Source organism: Manacus candei, unplaced genomic scaffold (genome assembly GCF_025592945.1).
Source record: "Manacus candei isolate 608988 ecotype Guabito, Panama unplaced genomic scaffold, ASM2559294v1 h1tg000085l, whole genome shotgun sequence".
Taxonomy (NCBI): Eukaryota; Metazoa; Chordata; class Aves; order Passeriformes; family Pipridae; genus Manacus; species Manacus candei.
In genome coordinates, this window is record NW_026138133.1 from 1,302,845 (window position 1) to 1,327,584 (window position 24,740).

General features: G+C 35.0%; 1 long non-coding RNA gene across 1 annotated transcript; it reads right to left on the reverse strand.

Annotated features, from left to right (window-relative positions):
* Positions 1 to 996: 996 nt before the first annotated feature.
* LOC127482124 (uncharacterized) lies at positions 997 to 23,572 on the reverse strand. The gene is made up of 3 exons (XR_007908424.1): positions 23,515 to 23,572; positions 1,721 to 1,850; positions 997 to 1,097 (listed from the first exon to the last, which is right to left on the reverse strand). It is a non-coding gene; the product is annotated as an uncharacterized LOC127482124 (long non-coding RNA).
* Between the last annotated feature and the right edge of the window lie 1,168 nt (positions 23,573 to 24,740).

Consider the following 24,740-nt stretch of genomic DNA (forward strand, 5'->3'; position numbering starts at 1 on the left):
AAACTATTCTTATTACTGCTAGCATTGATTAAAAAAAAGAGTGTAAAATTTCATTTTCAGTGTATCGCCAATAGCTAAAGGAGTATTGTCAGTAGAAAAAGAGTTTGTCCAAGACATCTCAGGTTAATAAACATTTCCTTTTTAAAAAAAAATGTTCTTCAGAAAGAAAGAGTAATGCAGTCTGCTGCTGCTTCTCCACAAAAGCACATTTCCTTTAGATGCTTTGCTCTTTGAATACTGTGTGCTAGTGGCTGATCAGATCACTGGAGGCAAGTCAGAAGGAATGTGAAAATGTGACTTTTAGCTCACTTTTAGCCTTCTCCTCTGAAAAGTCCTCTTTCCTGCTGTCTTTAAATAACTTGGAGGCTCTTCCTCCTAATGCTAGGATGCAGAGGCTGCTGAGGAGTATAAACATTGTTCAGGAACAGGATAGGGTAAATTAAAGTAAAATATGCTCGTTTTTCTTCATGTGAAATGCTGAGAGAGTGAATTAGACATGAGCCATGTGTCATCTCCATGCTACTACATCAAATGAAATACGTAAAATTTTGGGCAGTTAAACAACATACATTTTAATAAAGTACAGAATAACCAGTATATTTTTAATATTGTCCATATATATATAAGACTTCCCACACATCCTCTCCTTCCATAAAAAATGTATGTATACTCATTGAATCAGTGAAACTTTATATACTTTCTAAGATCCATGTTGGATCTTCGATTGATATTTCCTACACCTGGGAAAGGATTGTTCCTGGGGCATATGCACTCTGGTCACATCTAGACCTTCCCTATATGATCAGAGCTATTGTGCCTTTTACTGCATCACAGAAGTGAAAAAGGAAGATTAACACATCTGGGAAATGGGTTTGTACACATGGGAAGGATGGCACAGTGCATGTATTTCAGTAAAGGGAATCCTAGACAGAAATATGTTACCTCTAGTCAGCGAGTTAACAAAAAAAAAAAACTTACCAAAAGTGTAATGATGCAGAACCACTGCGTGTTTTCTTATATGCTTTGGTGGGAATCACAGCATAATAGTCCATTAGGCCAGAGTCTGAACATTTTTTTTTTTAATCAAGTGATGCCTCCTGTAACATTTAATTTCTTGTTCAACGGAGTGTACTAACTTTGTAAAGAGTCATTTAGAAAGTCCACTTTCAAAACACTCAATAACTGTTTAAAATACTGTTATAAGATGTGAAAAGGAAGAACATAAAAACACTTTGCCATATCTAAATTCAATTCCGTACTGCACTATCGGATATAAGAAGGGATTCTTTCTACTGTCCCATGCCACCGTTCCAAGAGAAGTCTAATTCAACTTGATGTCTTCTGGGAAAAATGTAGAAGTCAATTTTTACATTTTTTTTGTTCTTTCCTACAGTGGATATAAATTTTTCCCACCATAGCTGTTTTTTCTTTGAAGTACTCAACTGGGGTGTAAACTCATCTAGGTAGTAAAATGCCTAGAAATGGATACTTCATTATTTTCATTGACTTTCATAAGTCACTTTTCCAGCTGTGGGAGGATATCTGACCTCACTTTTCATTCATGCAGAGACAAGTCTTGCATTCCTCAAGAATTAATATATCTGTAAGTAGCTGACCCATCTTACATTAAAAATCAATAGAAAAAGCAGATATGTCAGACAAAGCACTGAGCATAAAAAAAACAAAAATAGTTTTATTGGTGAAAGCAGCTGCATATTACCAATTGCAAGGCAAGCATCCTGGCAACAGGCAGAGGGGGGAGTAATACTTCTATCTCTGATTTTGAAGTCAGTCATGGATCATCATTATACGCTGATCTTTTGTTTGTCTCTTATGTGTTATATTAAGACCTGAAAAGGAAATGTATTTGTACATGAATAACAATTAATTTATTTTATAGCATATTTCACTGTGTTGTCAGCTAATTAAATTCTGTCACTGAACCAAATATGATTGATTGTTACCTGCATCTGTTCCCTGTAAATCTGTCTACAAATACCTTCTCCGGGATGGTAAGCATTCTGACACTCTCTAAAATACAGTCAGCAACAGAAACAGACAACCGTTGAAAATTTAATCTTATCAAGACTTCCACTGAACTCATGGGGATACCATTTTTAATTAGAAAGAGAATGCCAGACTCTGAGTAGCTTGCTTAGCAAAGTTCACTAAGTAACATCTGATTAAAAGATGTAAGGTGGACAGTTTTATTTTCCCTCTAGGAAAGCCAATAGCTACAGAAATTATTATTTTCTTCGTAAGATGCATTTAGTCATCAAAATGACAGGCTTGTCAAACCATGTGGTAGATTACCTTTTACTTTTTTATTTTTTTGAGTTTGTTTCCTGCTGATGTGTCAATAAAGAGAACACATTGCCAGTTAGTGAATTTTGCTACAAAAAATATCAAGTCATGTATGACAGTGTGATGTGACAGAATGCCTTCTGAGAAATACTGCAATGATACAAAACTGGAAAGTAATTCGCTAGTGATGGTGCTGCCATTCAGAGAGACACTGAGAGGCTGTGGAATTGGGCATTGTGGAACCTCCTTAAGTTCAACAAGAAGAATCGCAGAATTATGGAATGCCTTGGGTTGTAAGGGACCTTAAAAATCACCTAGTTCCAACCCTTCTGTCATGGGTAGGGATGCCACCCACTAGATCAGGTTGCTCAGGGTCCCATCCAAACTGGCCTTGAACACTTCCAGGCATGAGGCAGCCACAGCTTCTCTAGGAAACCTGTTTCAGTGCCCGACTTCTTTCACAAGAAAGAATATATTCCTCAAGTTTAATCTAAATCTCTCTTCTCTTAGTTTAAAACCATTCCCCCTCGTCCTATCACTACATGTCCTTGGAAACAGTCCCTCTCCAGCTCACTTGTAGGCCCCTTCAGGTAGTGGAAGGTTGCTATAAGGTCTCCTCATAACCCTTCTTCACCCAGCTGAACAACCCCAGCTCACTCAGCCTGTTCTCACAGGAGAGGTGCTCTGGTCCTCTGATCATGTTTGTGTCCCCCTCCCCGGACCCACTATAACAGGTCTACATCTTTCTTGTGCTGAGGACTCCAGAGTTGGACGCATTACTCCAGCTGGAGCCTCTGAAGGAAAATCACCTCCTTCAACCTGCTAGCCACCCCTCTTTTGACACAGCTCAGGATGTGTTTGACCTTCTTGACTGTGAGCACACGCTGACGGCTTATGTCCAGCCTTTCCTCCACCAGTATCCCCAAGTCCTTCTTTGCAGGACTGCTCACAGTGAGTTCTTCTCCTAGTCTGCACTCATGAATGGGATTGCCTCTACCTAGGTGCAGCACCTTGTACTTGGAGTTGTTGAACTTCATGAGGTTCTTGTGGGCCCACTTCTCAAGTTTGTCCAGGTTGCCCTGGATGGCATCCCACCCTTCTGTTGTGTCAACTGTACTGCTCAGCTTTGTGTCATCTGCAAACCTGCTGAGGGTGCACTCTATCTCACTGTCTATGTCATTACATGTCACTGTCACTGAAGATATTGAAGAGTATCAGAGGAGGGCATCACTCATCTCTGGCCTCCACCTTGACATAGAGTTATTGATCACAGCCTCTCAATCTTTTAATTGTTTCTGATCCTCCCTAGCACCCCTCCTAATAAGGATAGAAGTTGCCTTCAAGGGTTCCTGCTGAACTATTTAAATTCTGGAAGACAGAGAAGTTGATCACAATATTCACAGGTTCCACATTGTACTATAGTGTAGTTTAGTCTCCTCTGCAAACTGTGGACAAACTCTTAGTGGTATGACAGCCTCTGTGAAACTGGTGAACTTTGTGGTGGGAATGAACAGAAGGAGGATAAAATATAAAGAAACTGTATTTTTATTTTTGGAAAATAAGCATCAGATGAGGCCTCTCATTCTTGATACCAGTGACTCGATTTGGTTAGCATTAATTGTTCACAAAGCCTAATAGGAATGGACAACTAACATCTTTAATATGGAAAGGTGGAAGTTTCAAAAGTTTCTCTTTTACTGCAAATACAGAGTAGTGTGATCCCTGTTCCATTTATTCTGGTAAATGTAATTTCTGGGTTCATACATTATAAATAATATATGGAGACTGGCTCCTAGGTACCAGAAAATAACAATAGTAATAATGAAGTGTTAATGTTGGCATTTGGCCTCTTCAGTTTCTAGTTAAACTGGAAATGGAAATCAAACATACACATTTTTTCTCAAAATGCAGATTTTTCAATAGGTAGCTATCTTTTTCTTGGGTATTTTCTTCTGTATTAAGTTGAAGGACTCTTCAGGCTACATGTGATAGCTTTTACCAGAAAAAAATAGCTAAGTCTCATATTGACTTAGAAAGCTTGCTACATCCTTACAATCCAGTACTTACTTATCCAGAAGCAATTCAGACCTGTAGCTTACTCATACTAAATTGTATTTTACTCCCCAATCAATTCCAGTGTTTAGCAGTGGTATTTCCAGAAGTAAATTATCACTACCTAAATGAAAGGAAAAAAGAATTGAGACATCTGCTAATCTGAACAGTTGTTTTACTGAAAATTATTTTGCTTCTTTTGTCAAATTAGTTTGTCAAAGTAATTGCCATTTCTAATTTAACAAATAATTATCTGCCTTCACTGAAGTAACCATATTCTCTGATGCAAAACTGTGTGTGTACTCTGTCTCTGTGTGTGCAAGGGTATACCCATCTCTGTATTTTAGACTTTTATATAATGTGGAGAAAAGGTAGATTTCAGCCCTGTGGATGAAAGCACTGAGTGTATTGACACAATCTGTGAGCATGTTCATATGAAGAGAATAACTAAAAGCCTATCTTAGGTGCAATTATGTGGACTTGTGAGGCTGAGAGTAGTTTCAAGGATATTCTTGTAGCACTAAGCACAGATGACAAACTAAAAGAAGGCACAGATTGTAGAAACGCTGGCAAATTATTTCCAGATTGCCTTGTTGCTAGGAATGCACTGCCCTGCTTACTCTGTACTTCACTCTGTTCAGTTCATGATTATGTATAAGTAGAAATTTTTAAACAAGAAATGAAGAGGTGAGAAGCAGCCTCTAGACGGTTAAGTAGATCAGAAGGCCACCAGCAGTTTTAAGACTGCTTAACTGCATGGTGAATTGAAACTGGAGTACTTCTTCCCAAAATGGATACATGGCATCACTTTCAGCTCACTTATTTGCTCTCACAGTTATATTTTTAACTTACCTTCTGTATATTTCTGTTTCATGTAGCTTGAAGTTCAGTTCAGAAGCTCTAACACAGAAACCTATGACCTCTCACATCTGCCCACCCTTCTGTAGAAATCCCCGAAGTCAGGAGCTAAAAGAGGAGCTCCATTATCCCTGAAATTGTAGTGTAAATGCAGTTTACTCAATACTAGAGATGTTTTGGTCTAGAAATAAAGCATGTAAGTTTATGCTGAGGGAAATGAAGAGAGACATGCCTGCATAGCAGCTGAAACACGAAGTTATTATTTCCTCTGTGTATTTTTACTTAATTTCAAAGAGTCTGCATTTTTGCTTTTTTTCAGAGAAATTGCTACCTTTTTCTTCCTTCACTGTTAAAATAATTCATAGACACAGAAAATACAATCATTTATAGGGCATTTTCAGTAATCTTCTAGGTGTCTATTACCTCAACATATGAATTTCACTTTATTTTTCATATACTTCATGTTAAAGTTCAGTTCTACAATGGCAGACAGTTTTGAAGTAAGAGTTTCTACCCCAAAGCAACAATTCAGTATTTCTTTTATTGCTTTAACATTTGGGAATTCCAAAGCTGAAGATGACTCATTTGTCTTTTCTGAGTATTACCTGAGTTTGAAAACTAACTTAGGCTAAAACCAAATTTCTTCAAATTTCTTCACTTAAATACATTGAATCTTTACTCTTATTTTCAGGACACTTCACCATAGCCATCATGATAAACCATTTCAGTCTTCAGTTTACTCTCTGTCCTGCTTTGGATTACTAGGACATATTAGTGGGACACACTAACTTAAACGAATTTGACCATGACCCACAAGTCTTGCTCTACCAAGCTCCTATTGTCCTTTCATTTCAGTTTTAATAATGCTGCTGTATGAAATCAACAGACGTATAATCTTAAAAGAGCTGATCAGAACTTCCTGTGAATGAGGAACACACTAAGGAATCATAAGGGCTTTTTCAACAGTAACTGGAAAATACGAAAAATAATAAGAAGCTGTTCTCCCAAGATCCCTTTGTCCTTAATTTTCAAAGTTCTTCCAAGCCATAGGTGTTAAATTGGACCATATAGTAATTTATGTCTGATATTCTGATAATCATATGCTAGCATCTTATTAGATATAGTTAACCTTCTTATTCATAACAGTGACATGAAGTTAAAGTCTGAGAAAATATGATAGGAAATGAAATCTTGATACCTAACTGATTTTCAGAAAGGATTAAAAGTATTGTATAGTAAGTAGGAATAGTACAAATACTGATTTCTTTTCACACATACCAAATGTGTATCTATAGAATCTTTAATTTTTAATCAGTATATATCAATTTGAAATACTGCTACAAAATGGAATTTTGCGTATGCTTACTAGTTTTCTCTTTAAAGCAGATATATAAAGCAAATACAGCAGAGTTAATTCTTACCAAGCAGAAGAGAAACATTCTATTGAGAAATATTTAGAATATATTCAGAAATAATTAACTGGAATAATAGCTAAAAGTTCATCTTATGCTAGCTAAAGTATTTGCTTTTTCATTTTCTGCTTTTGTGCAGATGTTTTGCTGATATGAACTTTAAAATTGCTTTCCATTGTATTTCACACTAAAACATAGCAATTTACCAATTTTCTTTTTCAGAAACAAAGAAAAACATTTTAACAAATGAACTCAACAGCATTTTTGAAAGCTATAAACTGCATATATTATAGATAAATAGTTTTATAATGAAAAGTGATAAGGGGAGGACAGAATTGAAAGTCAAGGAACTACGTTCTTCTACTACAAAGATAGGAAGGTAAACTGAAATACCAATAATGAGAATGGAATAAGTACGTTATTATAATAACAAAGATTATAAATAGCCAATACCACTGAATGCAGAGAAAACACTCATACTGTAAATGATGGGCTGTACATGTTTGATTTTGTGATTCAGCTCAATATGGTGTGTAGCTGCTTTAATTCTCGCTGATAAGTGTTGCCACTGAAGGCATCCGGTATGTTGCAGAAACATTCAACACATCACATGACCATGAGTCCATGAAGCAGTAACTGGACCTCTGAAGGTCCAACCTTACTCAATGTATGCTCTAAAAGGGTGTACTTCTTACCAGGGGCTCATATCAGAGAGGTTACCCAGAGGTTACCAAGCCTCACTGAGCCCACTGATCATTATCTGCTGCTGTTGTTTTATGTGAGCACAAGTAATACAGCCAGGAACAGCCTGAGGAGAACCATTAAGGATTAGAGAACCCTCGGAGCAGCAGTAAGGGACACTGGAGAAAAGATAGTTTTCTAATCATTTTCCTGGCAAAGGAAAAGTGTTTGAAAGGACCAGTCAAATTTGGTTAATCAAAAAATGGTTACAGGACTGTTGCCACAGTGAGAGGTTCAGCTACGTAAACCATGAGTCTTGCTTTGAGAAACCTGTTCTGCTGGGGGCAGGTGGGGTCCATCTGTTGGAGAAGGGGAAGAAAATCTTTCGTCATAGACTTGTTGAGCTGGTGAAGAGGGTTGTAAATTAAAATTCCTGGAGGATGGCAACCTCAATCCATCCCAATCCTACCAGTTTGATGTCAGTTCCAGAACAAGATGCCAAGATCCTGGGGAGGGGTTGCAGATCATCAGGAAAACATCTGAAGAGCAACAAAAGGTGCTCAACCCAAATGCTTTTAATCAAAGAGCTCCTGGACATGTTCAAACACACACACAAAAAAAGAAGCCTACAGAAGGTGAAAGCAAGGAAAGGTAGCCTGTGAAGAATACAGAGAAATTGTCCAAGCGGTCAGGGATCATGTTGGGAAAACTAAATAATTAAATCTTGTAGGGGACTGTCACTGATAATGTCGGAACGGCCAAAGCGACACAGATATCAGACGTAGTCCAGGTATAAGGTGAACAGGAAGCTGTTTATTGCTCTCAAGTGTTTCTTTTATACTCTTTGTACACTATCGTGCCACAACACAATTGGTCAAAAGTCTCAAGCATAAAAAACTGTAGACACTGCACACACTCTTATTGGTGACACTGAAGATCCTGTGCATGCTGTGACATGATATTGGTGACACTATACACATTTTGACTGGTGACCTTTGGTCTGGGCTGCATTACGTTTGTTCCGTCCGGCATTACAGTAAATATTTCCTAAAAGTTGTTTACATTCCTCGTCACTAATTGCCAGGCTGCTGACAGGTTCTCTGTCAACCCCGACAGGGGACATTGTCACGGGTGAGTGGAAGGCTTAGACAAAGTTATTAAAAAACCTTGCCGGTGAGTCACAAGGTGCAGAAAGGACTGCCTTGCTTTCTAACCTCCTTCTCAGAGAAAGGTTTAAATTTAAAGGAATTACAGAGATGTGATTAAACCACTTTGTCCCACAGGTTTTAAAGATGGTAAAATGGAGATATATATTTATATAAAATGACTTATTTATTTATTATGACAAATTAACAAACAGGTGAACAAATGAAAAGATCTTAATCAGAATTATTTACTACACAGTGTAAAAGCTAAACATCTACCAGTAGTTTACTATATAAAAAAGTAATATCATGGACTGTAAAAAAAAAAATTATATTAAAGCAATTGTATAGAAGCTAGCAAAAGAAACAATCTTTAAGTAGAGACTGATATAACTCACTGTATGGGATAGTGGACAGATTCCTCTCTTTCTCTCAAACCCTGGTGAGTAATCATGAAGAGGTGTCCCTTCTTCGTGGGAGAAGGCACTTCAAGGAATTATGTAGAAGATCTGCCCTATGGAAGTTTGACTGGGCTTTTCTAGTTATGAGGTGATGGACTGGTAGTCACAGATTTACAAGCTCTCAGACTAGCTTATCTGTCACACCCTGTTTCAAAAAACAGGATATGTATTTGAAGTCTGGGGAACCAGGAGGGCCTTAGCATAATTTAACACCAAGACAGGACCCTGGTGCCAGCAGGTGACCTTGCATGATAGCTTGCATGAAGGCCTACATGATGACTTGCATAGTATGCATTATTGGATTTTAGGTCTGTTCAGGGTGGGCTGTCCTGCCACAGATATCAAGGACAACAAGAAAAGCTTCTATAGGTATGTTGGTGATAAAAGGAAGACTAGGGAAAAAACTGATTACCTGAGATATGGAAAAGGCTGAGGCAATCAATGACTTTTTTGCCTCAATCTTCATCAGCAAGTGCTGCAGTCACACAGCTCCAGTCACAAAAGTCAAAGGAAGTGACTGGGAGAATGAAGAACCTTGACATATAAATGAAAGAGTTCAACATTTCTAAAATGTGTTGTATAGATGGCCTCTCTCTTGTTTCACCAGATTTTTTATTTTGTGGAAGAGTGGCTTTTCAATCTCATTTAGTAGCACTCAACACAAAATCAAAACTAGAAATTCCCCCTTGGAGATAAATTAATTGCATTTTGACATGCCAGCTCTATGATATTATTGAAATGTTCTAAAATTATTTTTTTTCTTACATTATTAATTTAGATCTATGTTCCTAATTGTATTACTGAAACTTAAGAGGTCCTGACTAACTTCTTTGAACTTTTTCACATTTCATGTCTGCAGGTGCCTAGAGATTTATTACTGTTCACGTCACACATGTCCCAGTTTTGTCATTAAACTGTCACTGGATAAAATACAAAAAGAGTTTGAGTAAAAACTTGAACCCTAGCTTCCTTAACCTTCCTGCAACTGTGTCCTACTTTCTAGACAGCATGCTCCATTTTGTTCTCTATGCAATATTTCCTTCATCCTTTCTCCAAATCTGACTTTAGTTTCTTTATTGAACATGATTTATTTTCTTCATAGTGCCAAAGCTTTCTTTGAAGAGATGGATAGTGCTTCCTTTATGAATCAGACAAGCATATATATAAAGGTGATGGTGTCTTATAGAGGGGGAAGAGTACTGGTGGAAACTCCTTCAGCTGCTTTCCCGAGGCTGAACTGTAAAATAATACTTTATGAAAAAAATGTATGTGCTATTCTGGTTGCACTTTAAAAATAAAAGTTCTTTCAAAGAATTATCACTTTCCTTTGATAAGTCTTGTGGAAAAAAGTCAGGGCGCACCCAGGGTGAGTAGGATGAAATACCTATAAAAACACTCCAATTACCTGTAGGAGAGATACAGATAACCTACAAGGATCAGACTTTCAGAACCCTAAATTTCGGCATTAGATCCTATATTTGGCATTATGCATTTGCAATGAGCTGTGTAGAGTTCCAAGTGTCCCAGAACCCAGTTCATAATTGGGATAATTTGATACATATCTGAAATAAAATGTTTACATATTGACAACAAAGGAAAAGGAAAAAAATAGGGAGAAAAGGTAATTATGTATAATATAATGCATTTGTTTTCCTCTTTTTATTTTATAAGAAGTCTCAGTCAACAGTTAAGTTATAATCAAGACCAAATTTTCCTCTGAGAAAGTTTCAGGTCCTGAGTAACATATACGAATGCATACGAATATGCATTTTTGTAGAAAAAGTCGAAATAATAAAATGCATCTGAATTACTGAAAATATATATGGCATGAAAATTCAGCGTAAGTTAGTCAAGTAGATGAATGTCAAGGACATATTGATAAATGAATTTGTCAATGACATAAACCTCAAATGAAAATTCAGCCTTATTGCTGTCTAACACTAGTAAGAAAAAAATCTCAAAATTTAATACTTTATAGCCTGCTCATTGAAAACACAGGGCAGACATCATAATTACATTGCCAGACTATAGCAAAAAAGCATAATTATGATCATGCTTAGCATTTATCTAGCACCTTTTATCCAAGGATTTAAAGTGCTTTGTAAACAATAACTAATTAAATATGCTTATAGCTTGTTTTCTGCTGCAGACAAGAAAAATAGTTATCTTTCCTGATAAGTGCCTTTCATTTAATGTTGTAAGATGACAGATGGGAAGTAGAAAATTTCTTCTGATTAATATTACATCAACAAGTTCATCTTTCATGCTTTGTCATTTTACAAGACTATGTAACCACTGCCTTTAACACATCACACATAAAAACATCTCTGCGACTTCCACTGCCCTTTGTGAAGAGCTGTTTTACCTCTTTTTAGACATTTAGTAAGTTTCTGTACTAAACTGCAAGATCAGAGAAGGTTAAAACATCTTTTTCTAGTCCTTGTCCTGTGCCATACACTTAATGTATCTCATGTTTTTTCTGTTACCTCCTTTCACAATAATGGAATGTCATAGAAAATCTTCATTAGATCATCTGTGATGGCATCTCTATAAATACTGAGGATAACAAAATACAACTTTCATGCAATATAAGTCTTCTGAGTATTCTAGATTACCTTTGAAGCTCATTATCCAAAAAGGACCATTTACAGTAAAAAGAACAAAAGATGCACAGAAAATGCAGACAACACAACAGATGTGCACCATGCCCCCACTTCCATTTTCTCACCATTCTACAGCTGGGCAGGACTGAACATGACCAGAATATTTTCACCAGGCAACATTCAGCTCAGCCGCATCACAGAATAAAAATAGAGGTAATGTCTGCACACATATATGAAGCCCCAGTTTGCAATCAATCATCTGTGTGTCATTCCAGGCAGATGTTTCTCAATACCTCTTTTCTATGCTGGCATTTAAAATAAATGGATAATTATTAAAATAAATTCTAAATTTTATAAGTACATTAATTTCTTTCATAATAATTTCTTATTTCATGTTTAAAACAAGTGGAAAGGTTGGTTTCAATTAATGTGCAACCACATTATAAATCTAGCAAATAAAACATGCGAAGAAGTATTTGGGGACATATAAAGGCCTGAGAAACAAAGTAAATAAGTAAGTGTATGCAACCTTATGGAAAATATATCTCTATATATACATGTTTATATGTTTGTGTCTATGTATATAAACACACAGACATATATATGCAAATATAGATGTATTAATTTATAAATGTATCCAAATAGGTAATTAAAAAAATAATAATAAAGAAAGCTAAAGCGCAAGAGAAGGAAAGAGATTGAAGTGTTTGAAGTTCTCTGGGTTTCCTTCACTGCCTCATTTATCTTTGCCTATTCCCTAGTCAGTGGCTCACATTTTGTTCTGGGGGTTTATGTCTTTCTACAAGTTCACATTGAATCTTCTGAGATATCTTTTCTGCCCCTTTTGTGATTTGGAACCCATCCTTGTAAATGCTGTATCTATATTCTGTAAATATTTAATACAGTTGCTGTTTTCTTGGTAGAGAGGTGAATCATCTAGATTTTACCTTAGAAGCGGGAAGCTACTTTAAATATGCAACTATTTTCTTCAAGTCATTCCTGTAGGTAGGAGAGGGTAAATCTGCTCCCTAGTTACTGGAAAGAATTCAATAAACAAAACTTCATAAAGCTATACATATATATCAGGATTTGCATGAGATTCACCTACAAAAGAATATTAGCAATTGCTGGAAGTTATTTTTCCTAAAAAAATAAATAAAAATTATTCCAGAATTAAAACACATGCTTGAAAGGTATTGATGTATTTGGGCTTGCTTCCATTATTATCATTATCCTTAATGGTTCTGGTTTTATTTTTCTTTCTGTGGGAAATAAACAAAAGGAAAATATTTATATTTACTCTTGATGTTCTAGTCAACAAAACTAAAAGTGACAAGACTTGATTAAATGTAAAGAAAAGCTGAAGAACAGTTTGTAATAAATGCAATGATTACAGATCAGAATTATCCAAAATAAAACATTTACATTGGAATATTTCTGGCTCATCTGGGCAATGAAAAGCCTACCCAGAATCCAGTGTATGATTGGATGACTTGTAGGCAGCATCTTTGCTGCAATTCTTCACATACCAATCATTATCTGAGGCAAGAAACAGAGTAAATAAGATTTGAATGAAATCATAATGATTGAAGTCTAACTCTGATAGAGCTTGATAATTGGATCAGACAAGAAAAAAAAGGCTGTAGAATGTGACTTTTTGAGAACTATTCTGATCCAATACATACTTTAATAATACCATGAAAGCTTTTAGCAGCAGAATTCAGAGTAGATGCAAAATAACTGCCATCCTGCCAGATACTGTTAGTACCAGCAGCATCGTTACAGGAGTGCCCAGAGACTGTAGACTAAATTGAGATCCATTATGCTGAGTGTTTTACATATACACAGTACAAAATGGTATTTGATTGCCTAAACTGACAGTCTAAACTGTCAGGACAGGTGGAGGTAAGAAACACGGACACAGGAGAGGCCAAAGACTGGCTGATTCCTCACAGGTGGGTATGAAAGCAGACAAAGTGGGCACTGACCCAGACAGCCAGCTACAAAAGAGTATTTACCCAGGAGTCATGTAACTATGTTAGCTGATTGTGCAGATACATCTCAAAATGTCTCTGTGGCTTTTAGACTATAGGTGGCTCACATTGAGATGCTATGAAGTCTACAAAATTGCTAATTTATCATACATGCTAAACATGTCAACTACTAAACTTCCAAACATGCTGACATTGAACTCAACATCAAAATATACAAAAAGGTTATTGTAAGTATTTTAGAATGAGAAATAAGAAATATGCTCTGTTTTATTTTGAGAGTTGTTAAGAAACATTGTCCAATTTTCGTAAGTTGAAGATGCATCGAATTAAAATATGAAAAGCTAATATAAAAATATAAATGTTCAGGAATTTCTTACTCTTCAAGAAAAATAATCAGTAGTGAAAAGCTATGGTTACTGTTTTTTAGTATTTATTAGTATTTATTATCTTACACATATAAGCAAAAATGTAGTGTTCGTTCTTGAAATGAAGCATTTTCTACATTCTATCCATTATATACATACTCTGACTATAACTGTTATAAACAATGTTAATGGAATTAAAAAGTTACGATACATTTTAAAAAATGACAAAAATATTTTTTTTAAATTGTCATTGAGTAAAACAAATTTCACTCAAAATTATAGCTTCACATTAGCATGGATTCAAACTATGAAATATCTTTATGAAGAATTACACTGATGGTTATTCTGTTTATCCATGAAAAATACCAATTTATTTACCTATTTTGATTTTAGCAGAATTGGAAAGTTCTTAAATACTCTCAACAACATTACTTCTGTCAAAGACACTGTACAAAATTCTAAATCTATATAAAGAATTTTCAAATTGTATTCCAGATTGTGCTTCTTATTCAATGCTGGCACTAAAGTTTTATTCTTTCACCTTATTCTCTATGCAATCAATCCCTAATTACTGGTTGAAGGTCAAGTGGGCAAGTTATGTCAATTGATTCTACTTTTGCTACAAAACACAATTTTTCTCACATTATTGCACTGTCTATGTACTGTTACTAGCATATTGGAGTTGACCAATGTGATAATATTTCAAATGCTATTTCATCCTGTTTTAAATTTGTATGTATTTTTATCTAAGCTATTCTTCTTTCGAGTAAACTTTAAGAAAATAATTTTCACAATTACCCACTTCTGTAATAAGTGTCATATCTGAACTCTTCTCAGGGTAAGGAATGGAAGCAGTTATTGAAAGCTACTCCAGAAGCCTACTACATAGGATCATTTTGAATTAGATATTTAGCTTTTTCTTTTAAGCTAACAGGCAAGCGGAATAACATTTACTGGGAGTCATATAAAAAACCAATATATTCAAACAACCTTTAAACTTAATTATAAATTATTTTAATTTAAACTGTGATAGTATTCAGTAAATGATTTATTATAGTACTAGTAAATGTTCTTCTCCACAGTATAACAATTTTCCACTTCGTTGCTGCCATTTGAAAATGACGTCAGAAATTGCTTCACTTATTTCTTCTTCTTAATGATTTATTGTCATGGTTGTGAAGCATTTCAGCTAGCTACTATAGTTTCCTCTTCCATCAGTGCAGTTAAAAAACACCTTGTTGTTTTCTCAGATTGTGGTAAATAACTGATCTTTCTCTTTTTAAATTCTAATTCTTATGATTTGTCTAGACAGCAATAGAAAATTCAGCTTTGATGACTATGATGGAATTTTAATATGCAACATTAATTTTCTCTTAATTCTTACAGTTGTTGACTATGTCACAATCCTTGTTAATGTTAAAAACCGAACAGTGTAAGAGAAAACAGAACAAGAAAGAATTTGGATTGGTCACAGTATTACCTCTGAGTTACAGTGGAGCTTCAGTTCCTAAATATTGGATCAATTGTTAACAATATATGATTTTTGCTGATGTGGATGCAGCATTAGCTCATTCATTGCAAACCTGATTTGTTACATTTTTTTAAATTTAAATTTGTTTTATTTATATATATATATATATATATATATTTATAACTTAAATTCATTCCACCTAGTACAAAACCAAAACCCTGCCCAAGTATTGTTATTAACAATAACCTCTCCTGAAACAGATTGCAAAGGCAGTCTAATCTACTGCTCAACTGTTCTTGCTGTTAGAATTTTAGGAACTAGGAATATAGTTCCTAACCACGAAGTCTTTTGCATTACATTGGTTCTTGCAGCAAGTCCAATTCACACAGAATGCAAGTAAACAATCTTTCTTATAAAAACTGAATTTAATCTGTGGAAAATTGTGGATTTCTTTGTTGACTGTGGTTTGTATTTTAGTCAAGAAACATGAAGCCCAGCTTTGTAATAAAGATCTAATGGTGCAGTCACATTTGTAAAAATCAACAATAGTCCAAGTTTTTACAGATTATATTTTGAGCATTTAAATCACAAGAAATACATTGATAATAAAGAATCTTCTTAGTATTCTTTTAAGCAAAATGATACCTTTTATGCACTTTAATTAAAAATGACTGTAGTGTATATTTAGTATGATGCCTCTGTCACACATTATGTGGTTCTTGCAGTCATAAGCACATGTCCAAAAATAAATTATGATGTTTAGTCTAAAAAATCTTCAGGTTCCAAAGAGTGACCTGAGATTTTTCATATCATAGAATGTACAGGATATATTATTAAATATTTTGACATAAAAAGCTTTTGCTGGAGGAGGATACAAAATAAAATGGTGGTAGAACATACTCAAGAGGAGAGGGGAGGAGAGGGGATATGGAACTATGTTTCTGTTCTGTGCTCCTCCATTAGTGAGCTGTTGTACAATTAATGTTAGCTTTGAAAGATACAGGCTACCACTCTCTTGAAGACCACTAACTTCTTGCTTAATTAAGAAGTGAGGTTAGACTCTGCTGAATGATGGCATTATTTTTCCTACAGAATGAATATTGACTAATTTTCCTGAATTACCCCTGGATTTCTTCCAGGTCAGAGCAACATATCAGAACTGGGACTGATGCCATAAATGCCTTCTTGACACACAGTAATTTACTTGCAAATGAAAGAAGAAGAAATAGTTCATATGATTATTGTAGCTGGTTAATCTTCATGCTGGAAGTAGTCACTTTGGTTCCTTGGCAATATCTAATATATGGCATTCAGATAGGGAACAAAGTTGTACTTCTATGGTTCAGAACATCTCCTATCTTAAGACCTTTGAATTGAGAAGTAAGATAGAGGTTCCTCAGATCAGATGCAGAGGGACAGTCAAAAGATTAATCTACAAGTGTGCAGTTTATGAAATTATCCTCACAATCCTTTTGCACTAGAAATTAAATTTATTTAATTATGTAAATTATAAATTAGTATTAATTAAAGAATTACTAAGGAATAATTATTCTGCAGAGACAGACATTTCTCCCTTATATTTTGCCTATATTTAAAGTAAATATAGGAAAGATACAATTAAAATTGTTATACCTAGCCGATTGTTTAAAACCAATACAATGCATTAATAAATGTTAATAGGTAAGCACTAATGTTGAATAAATGTTAACTAGTGAAAATTTTTCTGTCAGTATAGAAAGTCAAATCACCTGTGGAAGATCTCTTGTACTGAACAGGAGGAACAGGCATTAGAAAAACAGGTTTGGTGGTTTTTTTCATCATATATGAATATACATGTCAATGGGAGACAGACCAGCATATACAAATCCTAATTTTATTAAAGGCCAACCCTAGATTCATTGCTCTTGAGTGGTGTGGAATGCTGTACAGAAGCAGACACATCTTCATCTTATCACATCGTTTATTAACTCTAGACTTGAAGAAACTGCTATAATCTTGCAGTTTGATCTCTGACTTAAAGGTAGCCTGATGAGCTTCCTGATACAATTTGTGTGTCCTGCAGTCGGTGCTAAAGTAAAGCATGCTTTAGCTAAATGCTCTTGATAAAAATGTTTCCAGCAAGAGAGAAGCCAGCAGAATTCTTGAGATATTATTGCAATTGCTCAGAAAATGTAGTTGAAATTGTGTGCCTAGGCTGAATTTATCTTGCTTAATTTGAAGAGGTAGGATCATGTTATATGTTTGTGGTCCAGCATGAAGAGCTTTCTATTATTATTTTTAATCCTTCTGTAGGCTCTGATGGGTTATGATCATGACTTTACCTCTCAGCTTTCTCTTAGATTTACTGAATAGGTTGAACTTCTTTGATTTGTTTACTCAGAGCCTAATTGAACCATCTGTAAAATGCGATACAAAGTCTTATATTTGTCAAGTAATGTCCATATTTAGCAAGTAATTTGTAACCTGCTTGTCAGTAGATAACATCCAAAATATTAACAGTATGAAAAGTACCATTTGGTAATACACATGACAATAATTAAAGAATATCCGTAGGTATTTAAAAGTGCAAGGATGGAGAACCAATTAAAGCCGTAAATTATGTTTGCACACAGACACCCCCTATGTCTTCTTATGTATTTTGTCATTTTTCTTTCCTGTACAATTACATATTCTTATATTCTCAGCACATAGTATATAATGTCACTAAGTATAGATATCACCGTGGTGACTTTAAGTGATTTGTGAGAGGTAGCAACAGTTCTGTAACTGTGTGGCTATTTTTACAGGTATCATGCAAGGTTAGAGTCCTACTTGTAGGAGTCTAACTTGGAAGGAGTCTAACCACCTTCCAATCTCCCTATTTGCCTCAGTCCTACTGTAGCAAAATAAAGGGTATTAATCACTTAGTATAACTCACTTGGCATTAGTATGTGGGTGTGCTGAAGCCTTACTCTGCAAGCTGTACTTTCATCTGGTTAAGTAAAACAAGGCCCCTGAGCTGGTTCAAACTGGAAGATAAGGAAACAAGGAAGGCTGCTTCACTCATCAGCAGAAGCTGCAACCTTAGAGGTAAGAAAAGAAATTACCTACCTAGAGACAATAAAGGGATCTCATGAGGTATGGGAAGACCCCAGGCACAAATATTACTACTGGCTGGAACTATCAATAGAGAGGTGAGGAACTTAGATTGTAAAGGTGTAACTGCACAGGGATTTCTTTGTTCAGAGTCTATTTGTGGAGGCACTGAGCTTGAGACTTTACTACTGCTGTATCACTCAAATAAATTACCTTATTGGATTTAAAGTTCGAGACTCTGCTGCAGCCTACCTGGAGCGGAGAGTATGCTTTAGCACCTATCTTCTTATTTTTGTCCCTTACTATTTCATCTAATTCTTGCTAAATTTCCACTTACTCATTTTCATGTGAAAGCATCATGTTTCCTCTTCTGTGTTCTAATTTATTACAAAGGTATCACTGGAATTATGTAGGTATGTATTTACCCCATGACACCAATGAATGTGCCGTAGCATCTGGGATCAGCTGCATGCTCAAACACCTCAACCCCATGTGCAGATGAGACGAGACCACTCTTACTTATCCCTTTACTTACCTTCCATGCAAAAGGGGCAAGGGAGGTTTAGGTTAGATATCAGGGAAAATTTTTTCCCCTTCCAACTCTGTATTCTACGATTTTATCAAGACCTCATCTGCTTTTGGTTTCCTACACCTTAGACTTTTCATCCTGCTGATTTTTTTTCTTAGAATGGGATACATAAGCTAGATTCTTGGAGAATTTAGTAGTATGAAAGTCCATATTAGTAATATGAAACTATGGAAAGGGAAGAGGCACACAGAAGGGCTCAAATGCTGTGCCAGAGACATCCATGGAGAAAAAATTATGCTACAGCCTATCAATGCTTTTGGAAATAGGACTTGAGGTAGTACTCTGTTGGTACACTTAAGAGGGGAGCTCATCAGGAGTTATGACACTGAAGGAAATCAGTATAATTTCACAGAAGTGTCTTTGTCTTTATTGTCTAAGCCAGCTATATCTGGATTTTCTGCTTTTGCTATACTACAAAATGAAACCCTTTATTTTTTCTTTTTTTCTTTGTTTGATTAGAAAATTGATATTCCTGATTATGTTCTGAACAGCTAAAATGCCCTATGCGAGATTAAATGAATTCCTTTTGTCTGAGTATGAGTGTGAGGGTACCAATTTTCCTAATATTAGAAAGCACATAGTATAAGGGTATATAATTTAAAACACATTAGCAGCTAGATATTTCCCAATCCTTCATTGAGCTGTCTGTATTGTGTAATAACCCCTTTCACTTGCTTATGCTCTGTACCACACAGCAGATCTAAGGAGTCTTTTATGGTGAATCTCTGATAAGTATAGAATCTAGATTATGATCAAACCTTTCGATAGGTAGTTCAATAATACAATGAAAGAACATGACAATTATGAAGGATAGTTCATTTCAGGAAAAAGAAATAGTAAGTTTTCTTAAAAAAAATTGAATAATCTATGTAAAACCATGGGAATACAGTATTCAAATTAGAGAAGAGTTTAGGAAAAATCAGGGAACCCAGATTCTTTGTGGTAAAATTTCAAGACTTATTCAGGTTTTTTTAAGTTTTCCTATCAATTCCCACCACAGATTGTGGTGTCCTTTGAATTACGAAATGTATTTTAATATATATTTTTATCATTACATAAAACAACACTGATTACTAAAATGAATGCAATCTATAACCTCCATCAAATCTTTTAGCAATCCAAGATCATTTTACAGAGGTCTGTTCTCATACTATAAAGACAGTTATCTCTGAAAGTACTATAACAAATAAAGTGAAATGCAATGGCCCCAAAACAGAAAGGTCCCACTTTGAGGTCATGTGAAATCTGGATTCTGTTTTTAAAAATATGTATTAACCCCTAATTATGCTCAATCTTATTCATCATATTTATGATAATAAGAAATTAATGAGGCAAAACCAAATAACTCAGCCCTATATCTGTTCTTTTCAAATGTTGTTGTTTTTGTCTACTTAGAACAGAGAATTTTACATACAATGAAGTAAGTTTCAATGGTTTCTTCAAAGAATAACATCCTTTCTAAGATTTAAAATTGGCTGGATTTAAATGCCTATCTCTCTTTGAGGTTTTGAGTCTATCTATTCTGCCCAAAGATTTGCAGAAAGTCTGTAGCAACAATGGGTAAAAGTCACAGAATTTTTGGAGTTGTCTCCTCGAGTACAAAGCAGAATAACAAAAAAACATATTACAGAAAGTTAATATGTCTTTTGCTGCTTCTGACGTAAGCTGAGAAAAAAAAAATCAAGTGAGTTTGTGGATTTCTGCTTCTGCATGCACAGGCACTAGATTTGCACTGATGGAATTGGACCAACAATTCTGTAATGGAAGACAATAAAAAAAATAACTAGGCAAGTCATCCTCAAAATATCAGTCCTGTCTGAGAAATGAGACTGGATTCTGATCATCCTGGCACCTAGTTTTCTTCATATAAAATTCTGGTGACTTATGCATGGCTAAGAGGTCTCAGACAGACTTTCGTGTTTCTTGGATCTATTGAAAGCAAGAGTAAAACTAATATTTTTGACGGAATTTTCACTGTTCTTCCTTCCACTCATATATAATTTGAAGAAAATAGGCTCTTTCTACCTTTTCTTCCCTTCTCTCTCACTTACATGCCACTTGAAACCACTTGTCTCACTAAAAAACAACCCAAACCTTTTTTTTTTTTACATGAGACATAATGTCTTACATTTACATCAAACATATGTATTTTAAATTCAAGTTCCACAAGTGTGAATTTTTTTATTTTTTAAAACTCTAGAGGCTTTAATTTTGTCCCAACACTTATTCTTGCATCTAAAATATACATAGGTATTGCTAAGCAACACTTAGCAGATGCTGTTTTTAGAAACTTCTGCTTATACGACAGTGCCTCTTTAATATTAATCATGCAAATTATAATTATATTCTTCAATAGAAATCAGATTTTATCCTATTAATGACCTTTATAGACATTTTTGTGTCAGCAACAATCGTCTGTGCATCAAGTTCAACCACATCTGCATAAGGCAACTTTATAAGATCTTACCATTTAAATGAAAATGAAATCATCAACTGTAACTCCACTAGTATCAGTCTAACATTGTAATGCAGCAGCAATTTGTTCCTGCTTGCCACTGCTGGCAGAACTAAGCAGCACAAAAATTATTGAGACAGATGTACAAGTAATCAGTTATGTCACTTTATTGATGCATTCATGATTATCCCTTAATGAGGCAGAATTTCTTAAGAGGGAGCACTTGTCCCTAATGAATGTTTCTTCAGATGCCAGATTTGTTTGCCTTATACACCTGCTTTCCTTATATGACCTGCTATCCTTAATTACTATTTATAGGCACAGTGGAAAAGCAAAATTCTTAAAAAAGAATCAAAGATCCTGCTTTTCATTACATAAAAAATTAATGATAAAATAAAATGTGATTCTGAGATGTGAGTGAGGTCTTAATTAAAAAAAAGACAAAACTGAAGAAAATAGAATATAAGATTTTAATGCAAAATAAAGATTTGGTGGCCATCTAATGGACTATTGATGGCAGATGAATAACTTAATTGTTGTTTTTCTGTCTTTCATTTCAACTAAAGAGCTGGAATATAATTTACCTTTTGCTAAATTTGCTCAGTTCCTGTTAGTACTGACTTGTTAGAGAACTGATAGAATAGTCACAAAAGGTTGGTGGGGTGGGGAGAGAGCAGTGTTCAAAAGAACACTTACAGAATGGAACCAGGACGTGACTTGAATAGTGGAATCCAGAATCTTGTTATATTATAGTATTTCCTATAGTACTTTCTCTGTAAGAATATCTTGGAACCTGAAATAGTATTCAGAATCATCAATTATCTAAGAGAATGAAAAATAAAGATTTTTTGTTTGTTTTGTTTGTGAGGTTTTTTCTTTTTTTTTTCCCCTCCAAGATTTATAATATATCTGTGGGGATGACTGTAAAGAAAAGCAAGTTTTCATCTCCAAACTCCATGCAAACTAGGTGAGAACTAGTTCTGACCAGAGAGTAAGTATAGCTGTATGCCTAAGCTAATAAACTCCTTTGTCTTTGTTCACAAGCAAATGAAGTCTATTTCTCTGCCTGTACAAAATTTTTCTATGCACTAAGTTAGCCCCTAATAACTGTAAAGTCATAGATAAAAACTGGTATCCAGCAACTTTAATACTGAATTAAAGATTTCCTCCTGGTTTAACCCTAGCCAGCAACTAAGCACCACACTCACTCGCTTCACCTGTGTTGGGATGGGAGAGAATATTGGAAGAGTAAAAGTGAGAAAACATGTGGTTTGAGGTAAACACAGTTTAATAGGTAAAGCAAAAGCTGTACACACAAGCAAAACAGATGAAAGAATTCATTCACTGCTTCCCATCAGCAGACAGGTTCAGCCATCTCCAGAAAAGCAGGGTTCTGTCACGTTCTACTCATGAAAATATCCCTGGAAGTGTTAAAGCCTAGGCTGGATGGAGCAACCTGATCTAGTAGGTGTTCCCCCTGCCTGTGGCAGAAGGGTTGGAACTGGAATTTTAAGGTCCTTTCCAACCCGAACTATTCTATGGTTCTGTGGTTATCAACACTCTCTTCAGCACAAATCTAAAATGTAGCCCTATACTGGCTACTAAGAAGAAAATTAACTCTACCCCAGACAAAACCAGAACAGATTCATGCAGAAATGAGTGGCCTAAACAGAGAAATTTGACTTTCTTGCCTTTCTGTGCTGATGTACCTGTATTTATCCAAGCAAAATGCCACTGATGGAAGGTTTTCTCTCTTCTTTTGTGGGAAGACTAATTGTCTTATTTGTGTCAATTAGAGATTTTTATATTTGCTGTTACCAAGTCTGTAGCAAGTACCTGATTGCTTCATTTGTAGTCAAAACCACTTTCCATGCAGGAACAAACTAGAATATTCCATAGGTTTAAGGACTTTATAATTCCATATTATCTACAGATCACATAAGGCTCTTTGTAAGTGTCCTTGGGAGTCAAACAACTGAAAAATATTTTTTTGTTTAAGAAAATATCATGAATTTATAAAACCAGAACCAAAAAATTATTTGGACTTACTTTATATTCCTGTGGGTTTTCAGTTTTCAGGTTGGACAGAGGTATTGCTTGTGATCCGTCTTCTCATGTTTATTGCAGTTAATCATTTTATGTAAGCTTTCTTACTGGTTACAACAAAGTGGGAGGTCTCGTTTTGCTACTACTGAGTTCTAATTATTATTGAAAGAATGTACTTCAGTAAGGTAGATTCTTATCTTAATTTGCAAGAAATACTTGGGCTTAGTATGTATAGAAGGCCTGGGAGAGAAATCTGTATTTCTTTAAGTAATGCATTTCTTAAGATTGTGCTCCCCATATCTAAGAATCCAGCTCTTACCATTGTATGAAGTTGTCATTATCATTTAGTTGTAATTACTGTCTCTTAGTATTCTCTTTATATCCTGTTATGGAATGTACAGTTTTGAAATATCTTTTGGTGTTTTGTTCTGGTTTTTTGGGGTTTGTTTTTTTTTTTTTTTTTTTTTTAATTATTTGAAAAGCTCTTTCCAACTTAATTATTTACTAGCTTCAGAGGCTTGCTGGTTTATTCAGTTCCTTATGTCACCTCAGCAATTTTAGTTTTATACTTGTTAAACAATAATATTTATATGAGGATTTAATGAAGGCAGAGACAATTCATATTCCATTTCAATACAAGAAATATTTTATCTAATTCTCTAATTATCTTTAATAATGAATTACAGCTCATGAGTGAATATGCAACTGATATTTTTACAGTGTATTCATAGTAAATACTAAGTGGTTGTAGAAGAGGAAATTCTGTCACCATTGGAGAAAATATACAAACATGGAATAAGGGCTTTGCAATATATTTATTCATAATAGTTCAGAATAATAGAAAAGTTGGCTGTACACTGGAGGAGCTGATCTGAGTGCTGGGTTATTCAGCCTTGGCTTTGTCTATGTATCTTCTAAAAAACCTCTAGTGATGGAAACTGCATAATCTCTGGCCAGCCTGTTCCAGTGCTATATTACTCTCCAAGTTTTCTTTCTGTTTGATTTTGTTTTTAAAATATAGACTCTGAATTTCCCAAGGCCCAGTCTACGGTTGCTTGCCCTTATTATATCACCTACCACAAGTTCTTATGAAAATCTGCACTGAGAATGAATTTCAGTTCTGAAATACACACATAACGCTTGAATGGGCAAACATAAAAGAAGAATTAACCTTTTTTGTTGCATACAATTTTTTTATAACTGTAAGGTGGAATTGCTTGTGGCTCACT